Here is a 14,914-nt window from a genome sequence, read left to right as displayed (position 1 = left end):
TCTTGTGGCTTTTTAAAGTAGACAAAGGAAAAGCAGCTTGTTTTTTGTCTAGGCTGAGACAATGGGACAATTGTGTAGTTTATCTCTGGTGTTAAATGCATCGCTCAGGTTTATTTATGCTTTATTTTAATTTTTTATTTATTTATGTATTTGAGATAGGGTCTCACACTTTGTCACCCAGGCTGGAGTGCAGTGACTCGATCTCAGCCTACTGCAACCTCTGCCTCCCAGGCCCAAGCTATCCTCCCACCTCAGCCTCCTGAGTAGCTGGGACTACAGGCACGTGCCATCACTCGGCTAATTTTTTAATTTTTTGTAGATATGAGGCCTCATATATTGCCCAGATTGGTCTGAACTCATAGGCTCAAGTGATCCTCCTGCCTTGGTCTCCCAAAGTGCTGGAATCACAGTCATGAGCCACTGCACCTGGCCTATGCTTTAACTTTTGATTCATCTACAACACGTAAAGGAAAGGGCACAAATTACATATGAAAAGCTCAATGAATGCTCACAAACCAATTACATTCTTTCAATCAGCACTCAAACAGGAAATAAAGCACTACAGCATCCCAGAAGCCCCTTTTGTGCCTGTTTTCAGTCACTATTCCCCAGGGAATACAGGAATACTGGTCTAAACCGTTACACCGTTCAAACTCCTTAGCTGTGATTGTCTTTGGGAAGACGAGCTCTATTTTGGATGTGTGTGTGTAAAACTTCAAGGGACATGGATATTCAGGATCACAAATGTCTTAAGTGATCCTGACTTTTAACACTCCACAAATTAGTGTATTTGCAAACTTTAAATTATTAGCACCAATTTTCGTAAAGTCAAGGGTTTTTTTTATAGTCACTTAAGGATCTAATATTAAAGTGTCTCTTTGAGGCCAGTCCAATTGCTATGGACCAAATTATGTCCACCAAAAATGTATATGCTGAAGTCTCAAAGTCCAATGTGACTGAATTTGGAGTTAGGGACTTAAAGAGGAAACTAAGGTTAAATGAGGTCATAAATGTAGAGCCCTAATCAGATAAGACTGTGACCTTGTAAGAAGAGCATAAGAGAATGAAATTTCTATCCTCCAACCCCCACTCCCAGCCTTGTGAGGACACTGGGAGAAGGTGGCCATCCGTAAGCCAGGAAGGGAGCCCTCACCAGCAAACAAATCTGCAAGGGCCTTGATCTTGGACTTCCCAGCCTCCAGAACTGTGAGAAATAACATTTCTGTTGTTTAAGGCACCCACTCTGTAGCACCTATTTTTTTATGTATTTCATTTTCTAAATTAATTTTATTTTTTGACTTTTTTTTTTAGAGATGGAGTCTCATTCTGCCACTCAGGCTGGGATGCAGTAGCATGGTCATTGCTCACTGCAGCCTCAAACCCTGGGGCTCAAGCAATCCTCCTGCCTCAGCCTCCTGAGTAACTGTATTTCACTTTTTTGAGTAAAAACTTTCAAGTAAAGTTTATCACCAAAGACTAGCCTCTACATTTCAAAATAACACATTGGTTTTTGTCACTATTAAAAGAAGTTGGCCGGGCGCAGTGGCTCATGTTTGTAATCCCAGCACTTTGGGAGGCTGAGACGGGCAGATCGCCTGAGGTCAGGAGTTCGAGACCAGACTGGCCAACATGGTGAAACCCCGCCTCTACTAAAAATACAAAAAATTAGTAGGGCATGGTAGCACACGCCTGTAATCCTAGCTGCTCAGGAGCCCGAGGTAGAAGAATCACTTGAACCTGGAAGGCAGAGGTTACAGTGAGCCAAGATCATGCCATGGTACTCCAGCTTGGGCAACAAGAGTGAAACTCCATCACACACACACACACACGCACACACAAACACACACACACACACGGAAAGTCAGCACAAAATTAATTTCATACTGTCCAGTAAGAAAAGAGGTTTTATTGGATAAACATAATGAGACCTATGAGCAAAGTGTTGGGGTACAAAGGCAAAATGTCAAATGTCTCTCTTCCACAAAATGTATACTTTACACTTGGAAAGTTTCCATTATTCCACATCAATAGCAGGTATTAATGGCATTTCAAATGTAGGTTTAGGTGCCCTGACTTTGAAGTAATGCAATAAAACACTGTCCTTGTCACTGCCTTTGAAATTAGGGTGGTAGCTACAGTGCCTCACACTACAAGTAGATATCCAACACACGCTGTTGATTAAAGAGGTGCCTGGAGGATTGTGAAGTGTAGCTGGAGTGAGAGAGGTGCCAACGGGTGGCTCTCTTTAATTAACACTCTGTTGGGAAGAATCCTGCACCCCCAGTGGAATCACCCATAGTACCCAAAGGGAGTGCAGTGATTTTATTTGCCAGCCAGTGTGATGAGAAGTGTTTCCAGTAAGTTACATTCTCAAAAGCCATCGTTTTCCCCTCTTGTAAACAAACAGCAATTAATGTGTAAGATGTAACTTTCTTAGAGTTGAATAAAAATAAGACAGCAATCGGGTGATATTCAGTTTGCCACTTGTACTTTTAATTTATAGACCTATTGCATACCACTTGTGTTGGTTAAAGAAACAAGAAATAATTAGAAAGGTAGGCTAATAGCGAGAATAAGATGTTCATGATATCTGGGTCTTCCTCATAGCTCAGAAGACACTGTTTATTATACTACATCCAAATATGAAACAAATGATCTGTCTCCAACATAAACTATTTAGATTGAAAACCAGCCAAATGAAAGCAGCTGCCACTAGATTAAAAAGTCATTTTCTCAGCCAACTCAGATTAAAAAAGAAACATTTTATGAACATATTTCTTCAACTCAAGCAGATTTTTATTATTCTCTGTTTCAGCTGCACATAAAAATAAAAACAGCATCTCCTGGCATGACCATTTGCTAGAAATTTAATTTCAGATAAACAGATGGTGCTGAACTAAAAATATTAGCAGGGTATAATCTGTAAAATTCAAATCATTTTAATATATGTTGTCTTTAGTCTTTAAAAAAAAAAACAGAAGTTTCTTTTTATAAATCTATTACACTAAAATGTAGCAAATATTTATCTTTAAGAGAGTTGAACAAGGGGCAGCTGGCATTTCTTTTGTGTCCCCTACCTCTAGGGGCTTTTTAAAGGAAATACATTTATAATATACTATTTCTTTTTTTTTACTTCAGGACCCTGAGATAAACGTGTATACAAATTTTTAAAGGCCAGAAATTGAAGTTAGAATTCTCTTTACTGGTTGATTTACTTGCTATTAAAGGTTTGGGCACATTTTGTGCCCTTGGGTCCCAAGTTCTATATGGCCAACTTCAATGAAATGCATGAATGCAGATAAAGGAGAAAAGGGCTAGCACTGCAAACACCTGAAAGATAAATTTCTCAAATTTCATTAGTAATTAAAACAAAAAGTTAAAATGGCCTCTCCAACTGCTCAGCAAAAGTTCTAACCCAGGACCAAAAGCCACAGCAACTCTGGGGAGCAACGAAGGCTCTAAGTGTGATTCAAAGCATGAATTAGATTAAACCTCATTTTCATTTTGTGCCATCTAACTTCACAGCATACATCAGGTCAAACCACATTAAATTGCCATTATTCAACCAGTTTTGACCACCATATGGCTTAAACTAATATCCAGGCTGCTTCCCATGACCACTATTTCTAAGCCTGCCCCTAGTACAAGAACATTATTCAATGAACATAATTAAAGACAATTAAAGAGTCAAATCTGAAATCAATAGTCTATGATAATAAATGCTAAGGTATTTTTTAAAAATTTAGTCAACTTTTGCTGCCACCAGCATCAATAATTGTGAATTAACTAGTCCAGATAAATAAACAGCTTTAGCATTACGTTCCTGGGAAATAGAAAAAGACAAATCTTTATACAGAAGTGTATTGGTAGCCTTAAAAGGATTAGATATGTATATCTATATTTAATACTACATTATATATTACATATATAATACTTCTGGATGTATACTATCTTAGTATAAATAAGTGATTTTTTTATACTAAGTGATTTTTTTTTATTCATTATATGCTTTATTCCTAAGATTAATATAGTAAATTAATTTTCCTAGATGGGCCTACTAGTTACTTAGTTTATTCTACTGTGATATTTTCCAAGACTATAGACTTGAATTTCACTAGAAATGTAAGCAGAGTTGCCCGTGATTTTTAAGGCAAATTGGAGTTAGAATTCTCTTTACTGGTTGACCAGTGAAAGTCTTAAGACAAGGTCACTTAACTTTGGTACAATTGGCATTTTGGATCAGATAATTCTTTGTTGTGGAGATGTCCTGGGCATTGTAGGATGTTTGGCAGCATCCCTGGCCTCTACCCATTAGATGCCAGTAGCGCCACCCCTCTCCAGTTAGGATGCCAAAAACACCTTCACATATTGCCACATTCCCTTGGTAGGTGAAGGGAACAAATCCTCAACCCCTAGTTAAAACTTGAGAAGACTTATTTGAGGTATTTACTCAGTAGCCAACCTATTCCATGTGTTTCTCTACCTTATGAGAGGGATAGCCTCACTAGAAATAATATTTTTTCAAAGATTTTTTGTTGGCCGGGCGCAGTGGCTCAAGCTTGTAATCCCAGCACTTTGGGAGGCCGAGGCGGGTGGATCATGAGGTCGAGAGATTGAGACCATCCTGGTCAACATGGTGAAACCCCGTCTCTACTAAAAATACAAAAAATTAGCTGGGCATGGTGGCACGTGCCTGTAATCCCAGCTACTCAGGAGGCTGAGGCAGGAGAATTGCCTGAACCCAGGAGGCGGAGGTTGCGGTGAGCCGAGATCGTGCCATTGCACTCCAGCCTGGGTAACAAGAGTGAAACTCTGTCTCAAAAAAAAAAAAAAAAAAGATTTTTTGTTAAGTTTGCCAGGTTTAGCAAATTAAAAATAGGGGATGCTCAATTAAATTTGAGTTTCAGATAAACAACAAATACTTTTTTAGTATAAACATGTTCCAGGCTTGGCACTGTGACTCATGCCTATAATCCCAACAATTTGGGAGGCCAAGGCAGGAGGATCGCTTAAGCCCAGGAGTTTGAGACCAACCTGGGTAACATACCAACACCGTGCCTCAACAAAAAAATAAAATGAAAATTAGTCAGGCATGGTGGTGCACACCTGTAGTCCCAGCTACCTCAGGAGGCTAAAGTGGGAGGACCACTTGAGCCCAGGATTTTGAAGTTATAGTGACCTATGATTGCTCCACCGCACTCCAGCCTGGGCGATAGAGTGAGACTCTGCCAAAAAAAAAAAAAAGTTACAAATATTGCTTAGTGTTTAATCGGCAACCTTATTTTCAGTGAAGTGCTAATACCATAAACAAATTACTATAAGTAAGTTGCCAATTCATGACAGAGGAAAACAGGATTAAACAAAATGACAAAGATAGCAGTTCACAGTCAGTGAGTTATAGTGAAAACAGCACATATTTTGGAACCAGGTATCTGAGGTAGAACCTGACTCTGCCATTGTGGAAGATGTGACCTTGGGCAAGGTGACTTCTCTGAGTCTCCCCTTCATCTTTTATTTTTTAACAAATGGTAGGTATTGGGGGCGGGAGAGAGAATTACAGTTATCCTACTAGTCACTGTTAAGACTAATAAGAGAATTACCTACTAGTATTATTATCATTCAATTTTCCTCCTAAATGTGAATTGTATGATAAACAGAGATAACTCTTTAAAGATGAAGTGAATAGTATGTACCATTTCTAAGCCCTTGGTACTCTTTGGCTTAGAAATGGTGGGCCACAGCCTCAGGCATAAAACCAAAACAGACAGTACGTCACCTGGCACCACACTGCCCCAGACGTAATAAAATAGACTCCAGGCAACACCTGTCGGAGACAAGAGGGGAAGAGGAGAGAGCTGAGGCTCCTGTCCGCTCATCCCTCCAGGTAATGCCTGACTAGCAGCAGCTGAACCACCCACTCTGGGCCCTTTGAATAGTACGGGGAGCATACACTGAGAAGAGAGGCAAAGACCCAGAAAAAGAAACAGCCTGCAATTGTAGGGCCATGAGGTTCTTCTCTTACAATTACCTTGCAGTTGGTCTGATAATGTTGAAACTTTATTAAGCTTTTTTTGAAAAAGGTACTTCCCTAGATTTCTATTTCTTCATCTGCTAAAGGAAGAGGTGGGGCAGATGAACTCTAACGTCCATTTCAACTTTCAAAGATTATGTGACTTCTCCCTTTGAAGACCCAGCAAAAGTCTCACTTCCTCCTAAAGGGCTCTGCTATGGAAATCCTGCCAACACAAATCTCTCCTTTAGCTTTTACTGTCTTTACCACCCATTAAAGAAAAATAAAACACACTTTGAATACATACAACTTGTATTTATCAATTACATATTTGTGAAAAAGCACAGTATGATTTAAAAAATTTCATGTTAGAATTACTAAATTAAAAAGCTCACTTTGTTATGTAGTAAATCAGAGTAATTTACAAGGGTGTATCAACAACCAGTAAATAGTGAACAAAACTGAATTAAAAATAATATTTATGGCAGGGCACAATGGCTCACACCCGTAATTCCAGCACTTTGGGAGGCCAACTCGGGCAGATGACCTGAGGTCAGGAGGTCAAGACCAGCCTAGTCAACATGACAAAACCCCATCTCTACTAAAAAGACAAAAAAATTAGCCTGGCATGGTGGTATGTGCCTGTAATCCCAGAACTGCTGGCATTTTCCCCCTGCCCTAGAGATTTGTGGAACTTTAGACTTGAGAAAGATGATTTAGGGTATCTGACAGAACAAATTTCTATGAAGCAAAGCATTCAAGAGGTGCTGTTAAAGGCATTCCGTTTTATAAGGGAAGCAGAGCATGAAAATTCAGAAAATTTGCAGCCTGACAATGCAATAGAAAAGAAAATCCCATTTTCTGGGGAGAAATTCAAGCTGGCTGCACAAATTTGCATAAGTAACAAGTAGCTGAATGTTAATCCCCAAGACAAGAAGGTGGGGAGATGTCTCCAGGGCATGTCAGAGGTCTTCACAGCAGCCCCTCCCATCATAGGCCTGGAGACCTAGGAGAAAAAGTGGTTTCATAGGCCTGGCCCAGGCCCCCCTGCTGTGTGTAGCCTTAGGATTTAGTGCCCTGCATCCCAGCTGGTCCAACCATGGCTGAAAGGAGCCAACATAGAGCTAGGGCTGTGGCTTCAGAGGGTACAAGCCCCAAGTCTTAGCAGTTTCCACATGGTGTTGAGCATGTGAGTGCACAGAAGTAAAGAAATGGGGTTTGGGAACCTCTGCTTAGATTTTCGAGGATGTACGGAAATGTCTGGATGTCCAGGCAGAAGTTTGCTGCTGGGGCAGGATGCTCATGGAGAACCTCTGCTAGGGCAGTGTAGAAGGAAAATGTGGGGTCAGAGCCCCCACACAGAGTCCCTACTGGGGCATTGCCAAGTGGAGCTGTGAGAAGAGGGCTATTGTCCTCTAGATCCCAGAATAGTAGATCCACTGCCAGCTGGTATCATGTGCCTGGAAAAGCCATAAACCCTCAATGCCAGCCCATGAAAGCAGCTGGGAGGGAGGCCATACATTGCAAAGCTACAGGGGTAAAGCTGCCCAAGATCATGGGAGCACACCTCTTGCATCAACATGACCTAGATGTGAGACATAGAGTCAAAGGAGATCATTTTGGAGCTTTAAGACTTGACTGCCCCACTGGATTTCAGACTTGCATGGGGTCTGTAGCCCCTTTGATTTGGCCAATTTCTCCCACTTGGAATGGCTGTATTTATCCAATGCCTGTACCCCCATTATATCTAGGAAGTAATTAACTTGCTTTTGATTTTACAGGCTCATAAACAGAAGGGACTTGCCTTGTCTTAGATGAGACTTTGGACTGTCGACTTTTGAGTTAATTCCGAAATGAGTTAAGACTTTGGGGAACTGTTGGGAAGGCATGATTGGCTTAGAAATGTGAGGACATGAGATTTGGGAGGGGCCAGGGGCAGAATAATATGGTTTGGTTGTGTCCCCACCCACATCTCAACTTGAATTCCTATGTGTTGTGGGAGGGAACTGGTGGGAGGTAATTGAATAATTGAGGCAGGTCTTTCCCATCCTCTTCTTCTGGTAGCGAATAAGTTTCATGAGATCTGATGGTTTTATAAGGGGGAGATGCCCTGCACAAGCTCCCTCTTTGCCTGCTGACATCCATGTGAGACATGACTTTCTCCTCCTTGCATTCTGCCATGACTGTGAGGCCTCCCCAGGCACATGGAACTGTAAGTCCATTAAACCTCTTTCTTTTGTAAATTGCCCAGTCTCAGGTATGTCTTTATCAGCAGCATGAGAACAAACTAATACATAAGGTATATGAATTGATAAAACAAATATCTGGCGGTCTCCTTTCTCGGCTTTGGAGCCCCCCTCTCTGTCTCTGTGAAGGGGAGCTTCTTCTTTCTTGCCTATTAAACTCTCTGCTCCTCAAAAACAAAACAAAAAAAATCTGTGTCCACCAGCCAATCCAAGAAACAATACGTTACTAATGGTTTTAGGGTCTTCATTGGCATCCCACTCACTCATCCCCAGCAGTAACTATTATATTGAAAATTTGAATTTTGTGAATTATTCTCTTTTTATTACTCATTTTCTTTTCTTCTTCTTCTTCTTCTTTTTTTTTTTTAAACAAGACAGGGTCTCCCTATGTTTCTCAGGCTGGTCTCAAACTCCTGTGCTCAAGGGATTCTCCTGCTTTGGCCTCCCAAAGTGCTGGGATTACAGGCATGAACCACCATGCCCAGCCTATTCATTTTCTTAATAGCTTTAGAACATATATATGTATTCCTAAAGAATACTTATTTAGGCTGGGTATGTTGACTCATCATGCCTGTAATCCCAACACTTTGGGACGCCAAGGCTGGCAGATCAGTTGAGCTCAGGAATTCAAGACCAGCCTGGGCAATGTGGCAAAACCCTGTCTCTACAAGAAATACTTAAATTAGCTGGACATGGTGGAACTCCCCTGTAGTCCCAGCTACTCATGAGGCTGAGGTGGGAGGATTGCTTGAGCCCAGGAGGTTGAGGCTGCAGTGAGTTGTGATAATACCATTGTACTCCAGCCTGGGCAATGGAGTGAGATACTCTGTCTCAAAAATAAAAAAATAAATATAATTTTAAAAAGGAAAAAAGACTCTATAAAGAATACTTGAAAAGTTGCTTGCTTTTTAATGTTGTATATATGTTCTATATGTTTTCAAATTCTATATTCTGTGACTCTTTATTCAACAGTATATTTGTGAAACTCATCCATGTTGATGGGTGAAACTCTAGTTCAATCATGATCACTTTTTTACAGGGTCCTATTGTGTAAATATATCACCATTTATTTATCCATTTATTTTGTCAGTGGACTGTTGGGCTGTTTCTAGTTTACTGCTATTTTAAATAATGCCATGGTGGACATTTTTTATGTTTCCTAGTGCACAGAAACAAGAGTTTCTTTAGAGTATAGATGTAAGGCCATGGGGTATGTGCATTTTCACTTTTCTAGATGATGCCAAATTGTTTTCCAAATGAGTTTACCAATTCACATCCTTGCCAGCAGAATATCAGAGTCCTGCATGCTGCATGGCTTTCACACTGAATGTTGTGAGGATAAATTAAAATGATTTTCTCCAATGCAGTTTTATTTACAACAGGCAAGATAAAGAATCAACAAAGTATTCATAAACTTAGGATGAATGGGTAAAGAAAATGTGGTATATATACAAAATGGAATAATATTCAGCCTTAAAAAAGAATGAAATCCTGTCATTTTCAACAACATGACATTATGTTAAGTTAACATCACAACTGGAGAACATTATATTAAGTGAAATAAGCCAGGCACAGAAAGAGAAATACTTCATGATCTCACTTATATGTACAATCTAAAAAAAGTTTAACTCATAGAAGCAGAGAGTAGAATGGTGGTTACAAAGGGCAGACGGAAAGGGGTATTGGGGTGATGTTTGTCAAAGAGTAAAAATTTTCAGCTAGACAAAAAAAATAAGTACAAGGATCTATTGTACAACATGGTTACTAAAGTTAAAAACAATGGGTTGTAATTTTGTTGGTTTTTCCTTGTTTGTTTGTTTTTTAGAGACAGGCCCTCACTCTGTCACCCAGATACAGAGTGGGATCATACCTCTCTGCACCAGTGTAGTCTCTAAAGTGGTGAGATTATAGCTCACTGCAGCCTCAAATGCCTGGGGCTCAAGAAATCTTCCCACCTCAGCCTCCCAAAGCACTGGGATTACAGGCATAAGCCACCATGCCCAGCCTCTTCTGTTTTTTAAATAAATTTGAAAAAATATTTTGGAATAATTTTAGATTTGCAGAAAAATTGTAAAGATAGCATAGAGAGAATGGTGTAGTCACCATAGAAAACACCATTCAGGTTTCTCAAAAAAAATTAAATATAGAATTACCATATGATCCAGCAATTCCATTTCTGGGTATATATTAAAAAATAATTCAAAGCAGGATCTCCAAAACATATTGGCACATCCATGTTCATTACAGCATTATTCACAGTAGCCAAGAGGTGGAAGCAACACAAAGTAACATGCTGATGGAAGAATGGATAAACAAAATGTGCAGTGGAATACTACGCAGACTTAAAAAGAAAGGAAATATTGACACATGTTACAACATGGATGAACCTCAAGGACATTATGCTAAGCAAAATAAGCCAGCAATAAAAGGACAAATACTGTATTATTTCATTCACATGAAGTAGCTAAAGTCATCAAAATTATGGAACAGAAAATAGAAAGGCGGATGCCAAGGGCTGGAGAAGCAGGGACAAGGAGAGGGAAGTAGTATTTAATGGGTATATAGATTTGGTTTTGCCAAATGAAAAAGTTCTAGAGATCTGTTGCACAACCATGTGAATATACTTAATACTACAAAATGGTAAGATGCTAAATTTAGTGCTATGTGTTTCTTACCACAATTTTTTTAGACAGGGTCTTGCTCTGTTGCTCAGGCTGGAGTGCAGTGGTGCAATCACAACCCACTGCAGCTTTGACCTCCCAGGCTTAAGAAATCCTCCTACCTCAGCCTCCCAAGTAGCTGCACCAAGCACAACTAATTTTTTATAGAGATGAGGTCTCACTATGTTGTCCAGGGTTGTTTCAAACTCCTGAGCTCAAGCAATCCTCCTGCCTCAGCCTCCCAAAGTGCTAGGATTACAAGCATGAGCTACCGCACCCGGCTTTACCACAATGTTTAACCTAGTGTTCCATTATTGGAATGCTACACCTGTGGGAGTTATGTATACTGTTCAAGATCATTGCCAAGGTCACAAAAGATTTTGCAACCTCTGGCATAAATAGGTTAAATAAAGAACACAGAAGCCAATGTGAAAGTGTTGTCACTGGCGAAAATATGAGACAACCTGAATATCAAAAATTATAATGACTGCAATAGCCAAATTATATAAAATACTAGTATATGTATTTATATGTGTAAAAGATAGTATAGAGCAGGTGTCCCCAAACTTTTTACACAGGGGGCCAGTTCACTGTCCCTCAGACCGTTGGAGGGCCGCCACATACTGTGCTCCTCTCACTGACCACCAATGAAAGAGGTGCCCCTTCCTGAAGTGCGGCGGGGGGCCGGATAACAGGGGGCCACATGCGGCCCGCAGGCCATAGTTTGGGGACGCCTGGTATAGAGAGTTCCTATACATCCCTCATTTCTGCCCACATTTGCCAATATAAATTTTTGTCTCTGCAAGTGTCTGAGGAAGGTGTTCCTCTAGGATTCAGTACTTAGTATTAGACCTTAGTTATAGGTTGTGGGGCAGAGGGGTGCAGGAGAGGCCCTAGCTGAGGTGACAGAGGGCCAAATTGCTCCTTAAGAAAAGGGAAGGAATTTGTGTTTGGCCCCTGAGAGAGACAAATCAGAGAAGAAGCAGAAAAGAGAGAGACCTGAACAAGGAAATAAGAAGCTGATGCTGAGTTGCAGAAGGGGCCAAGGAATCGTTTTAAGAACCTAGATATCCAATGTTAATTTTAAGTCTTGTCCATTGTAAACCAGGGGTGCACAAAGTGCACATTTTAGCTACATGCCCAGTGGCTCAAGCCAAGGCCAGAACCAAATATTCATCCTAAAATGAACATCCGTACATAAAGCCTCATTGTAAAATATTACAATTTTATTATTAAGAGTTATCATCATCATTTTTTAAAGAATGCCATTTTACTGTAGCTACAAGGATATCAGCTTGAGTCACTGCTGGAAGGCTCTTTCATCCACCGAGCAACACATTCACAATTCTGTACCAAATGAAACATTCTCTTTCAGCTGAAATTAGAAAAAGTGCATAATGGTTTTGGCCAGCACTGCCAGCATAGATTGTGCTGCTGGTGATGTTGCCACAGATTTATTAAGTTTCCTTCCTAACAGTGACTTACCAAGGTCAACATTTACTTTCCCAACTAAAAGGTTAAGTCGATGGTGACAGTGCAATTTCAGTGAAGCAGACCAACCAAGCTTTGTACAGGGCTCAAGGAAAATAATTTCTAAATATTTTCAGGAGCAACCTTAAGATTATTTTTATTGCTCTTTCTTTTTATTTCTAAAATGTGTGCTACACTTACAATGTTTCCTATTGATCACTAGAGATAAATTTGTCCCCAAACTTGGATCTAGAAATATGGCATTGGAGCAAATAATTGGCTTTCAAGATGACAAAACTATCTCTGAATTTCCACCTGCATCTCAGCTTTTCATTGCATTCGCACAAATTTCAGCATCTTCGTTGGAGAAAAATGATAGCAGAATCTTTCCTGCAGGTCGTGTAGGAAATACTTGCAGCTTCAAGGCACATCAGTCTGGTTAACTGCTTCAGCAGCTTCCAGCAAATAAACTACCTTTGATGCAAGTAACCGTTGCTTGTTAATAAGCCCAGCTATGTTGGAATCATTATCTGCAAAGTACAGAGTTAAAGTTCCACTAGCCAAGTGATATTTTAAAAAATCAGTTTTTGCTGCTTTTATATCTTGTATGGCCTGCAGTTTGCGGTTTGAAGAGCACTTCCGACAATACCTTGCACAACGTTAGGGAAGGCGTTATTGTTTATTAAAAGCAACAATGAGTTAAATTTGTGCTTCCTAAACTTTAGTGACACCCAGAGATCCTTATTTAGCAGTTTAGGGTAAGACTCAAGAATTTGCTTTTCTAACAAGCTCCCAGGAGACACAGCTGCTGATGAAGGGCTCACACTTGGAATAGCTCTGAGTCAAAAAAATGACCTTGTTCCCACCCACTGTCTGCAGTTTTATGTCTGGTTTGCTGAACAGATATTTGTCTGCTTTTCTTATTTTGTCCAGTTTCTAAGCTTCTTTTCAAGGAAACCATTCAGCCCTCTCCTTTCTATAACAGCTTTTTTGAGATATAATTCACATATCCTGCAATTCATCAACGTAAAGTGTACAGTTCAATGGTTCTTCGTATATCCACTAAGTTGTACAACTGCTGTGGTTTGATTGTGTCCCCTGCAAAATTCAGGTGTTGAAACTTAATGGGCAATGTGATAGGATTACCTGGTGAGACCTCTAAGCGATGATTAGGCCCAGAGGAGTCCTCCCTCATGAATGGGATTAAGACCCTTATAAAACAGGCTTCACGGAGCCTTTGGCCCTTCTGCCTTCCCCCATATGAAGACATAGCAATCCTCCCCTCTGGAGGAAGAAGCCCTCACCAAAGAATTGAAACTTCTGGCACCTTGATCTTGGACTTTCCCACCTCCAGAAACATGAGAAAATTAATTTATGTTACTTACAACTTACCCAGTCTGTGGTATCCTGTTATAGCAGCAGAAATAGACTAAGCAAGCATCACCACAATTTTAGAATATTTTCATCACCTCAAAAAGAAACACTATATCCTTTAGCTATCACACCTCTGCCCCCTGGTCTCTGGCAACCATGAATCTACTTCCTGTCTCTGTGAACTTGCCTCTTCTACACATTTCATAGGAATAGAACCATACAATCACCCTCTGTTCATTCATTTGTTCTCTTTCTTTCTTTCTTTTTCCTTCTTTCTTTCTTCCTTTCTTTCTTTCATTTTTTGATTGTGTCCCCTGCAAAATTCTGGTGTTGAAACTTAATGGGCAATGTGATAGGATTGCCCATTAAGTTTCAACATATGAATTTTGATAGGTGACAGAGGATCTCACTCTGTCACCCATGCTGAAGTGCAGTGGCACAGTAACAGATCACTGCAGCCTCAACCTCCTGGGCTCAATCCATCCTCTCACCTCAGCCTCCTGAGTAGCTGGGACTACAGGTGCACACCACCACACCCAGCTAATTTTTGTATTTTTTTGTAGAGACAGGGTTTCATGTTGCTCATGCTGGCCTCAAACTCCTGGACTCAAGCAATCCACCTGCCTCAGCCTCCCAAAATGCTGACATTACAGGAATAAGCCACCATGCCCAACCTTTAATGTTTTCCTGAAGGGACAGGAGCAGAGAAATATTTGTCATGAACATGATTAGAAAAACAACTCTGTCAGCCATTATTTGTAAAGAAATGAGTTGCTTAGGGATGACATCTCTTCCTGAACAGGGTCAGTGGTGTCAGTGGTGAAGGTTATTTGGATTTTGAAGGTTTACTACTTACTGCTGTGGTACTACTTAGTTTACATAGCTACTACCCCACTTTCTGAGAAGGACTCATTGTTTCTTCTGGAGGATGTGTCTTCACTGCTCCAACTGTGTGGTTTTAATGGCAGTTTTAGTTATACTACCCGATCCCCAACTCTCATCACCACTCCTCCACTTCCCACCCTCACTTTAATCCAATTCATAAGAGCGGATGCATGACCCAAGGCTGCTCGGTCAGAGGCCTTCCCTAGACATTAAGAGAGTCATTTCTTTTGAGGTGTTTGTGCTGGGAGAATGTGAGCCCTTAAAGCTGC

The sequence above is a fragment of the Saimiri boliviensis genome, chromosome X (genome assembly GCF_048565385.1).
Source record: "Saimiri boliviensis isolate mSaiBol1 chromosome X, mSaiBol1.pri, whole genome shotgun sequence".
In the NCBI taxonomy this organism is placed as follows: domain Eukaryota; kingdom Metazoa; phylum Chordata; class Mammalia; order Primates; family Cebidae; genus Saimiri; species Saimiri boliviensis.
Note: the sequence above shows the minus strand (reverse complement) of the source record.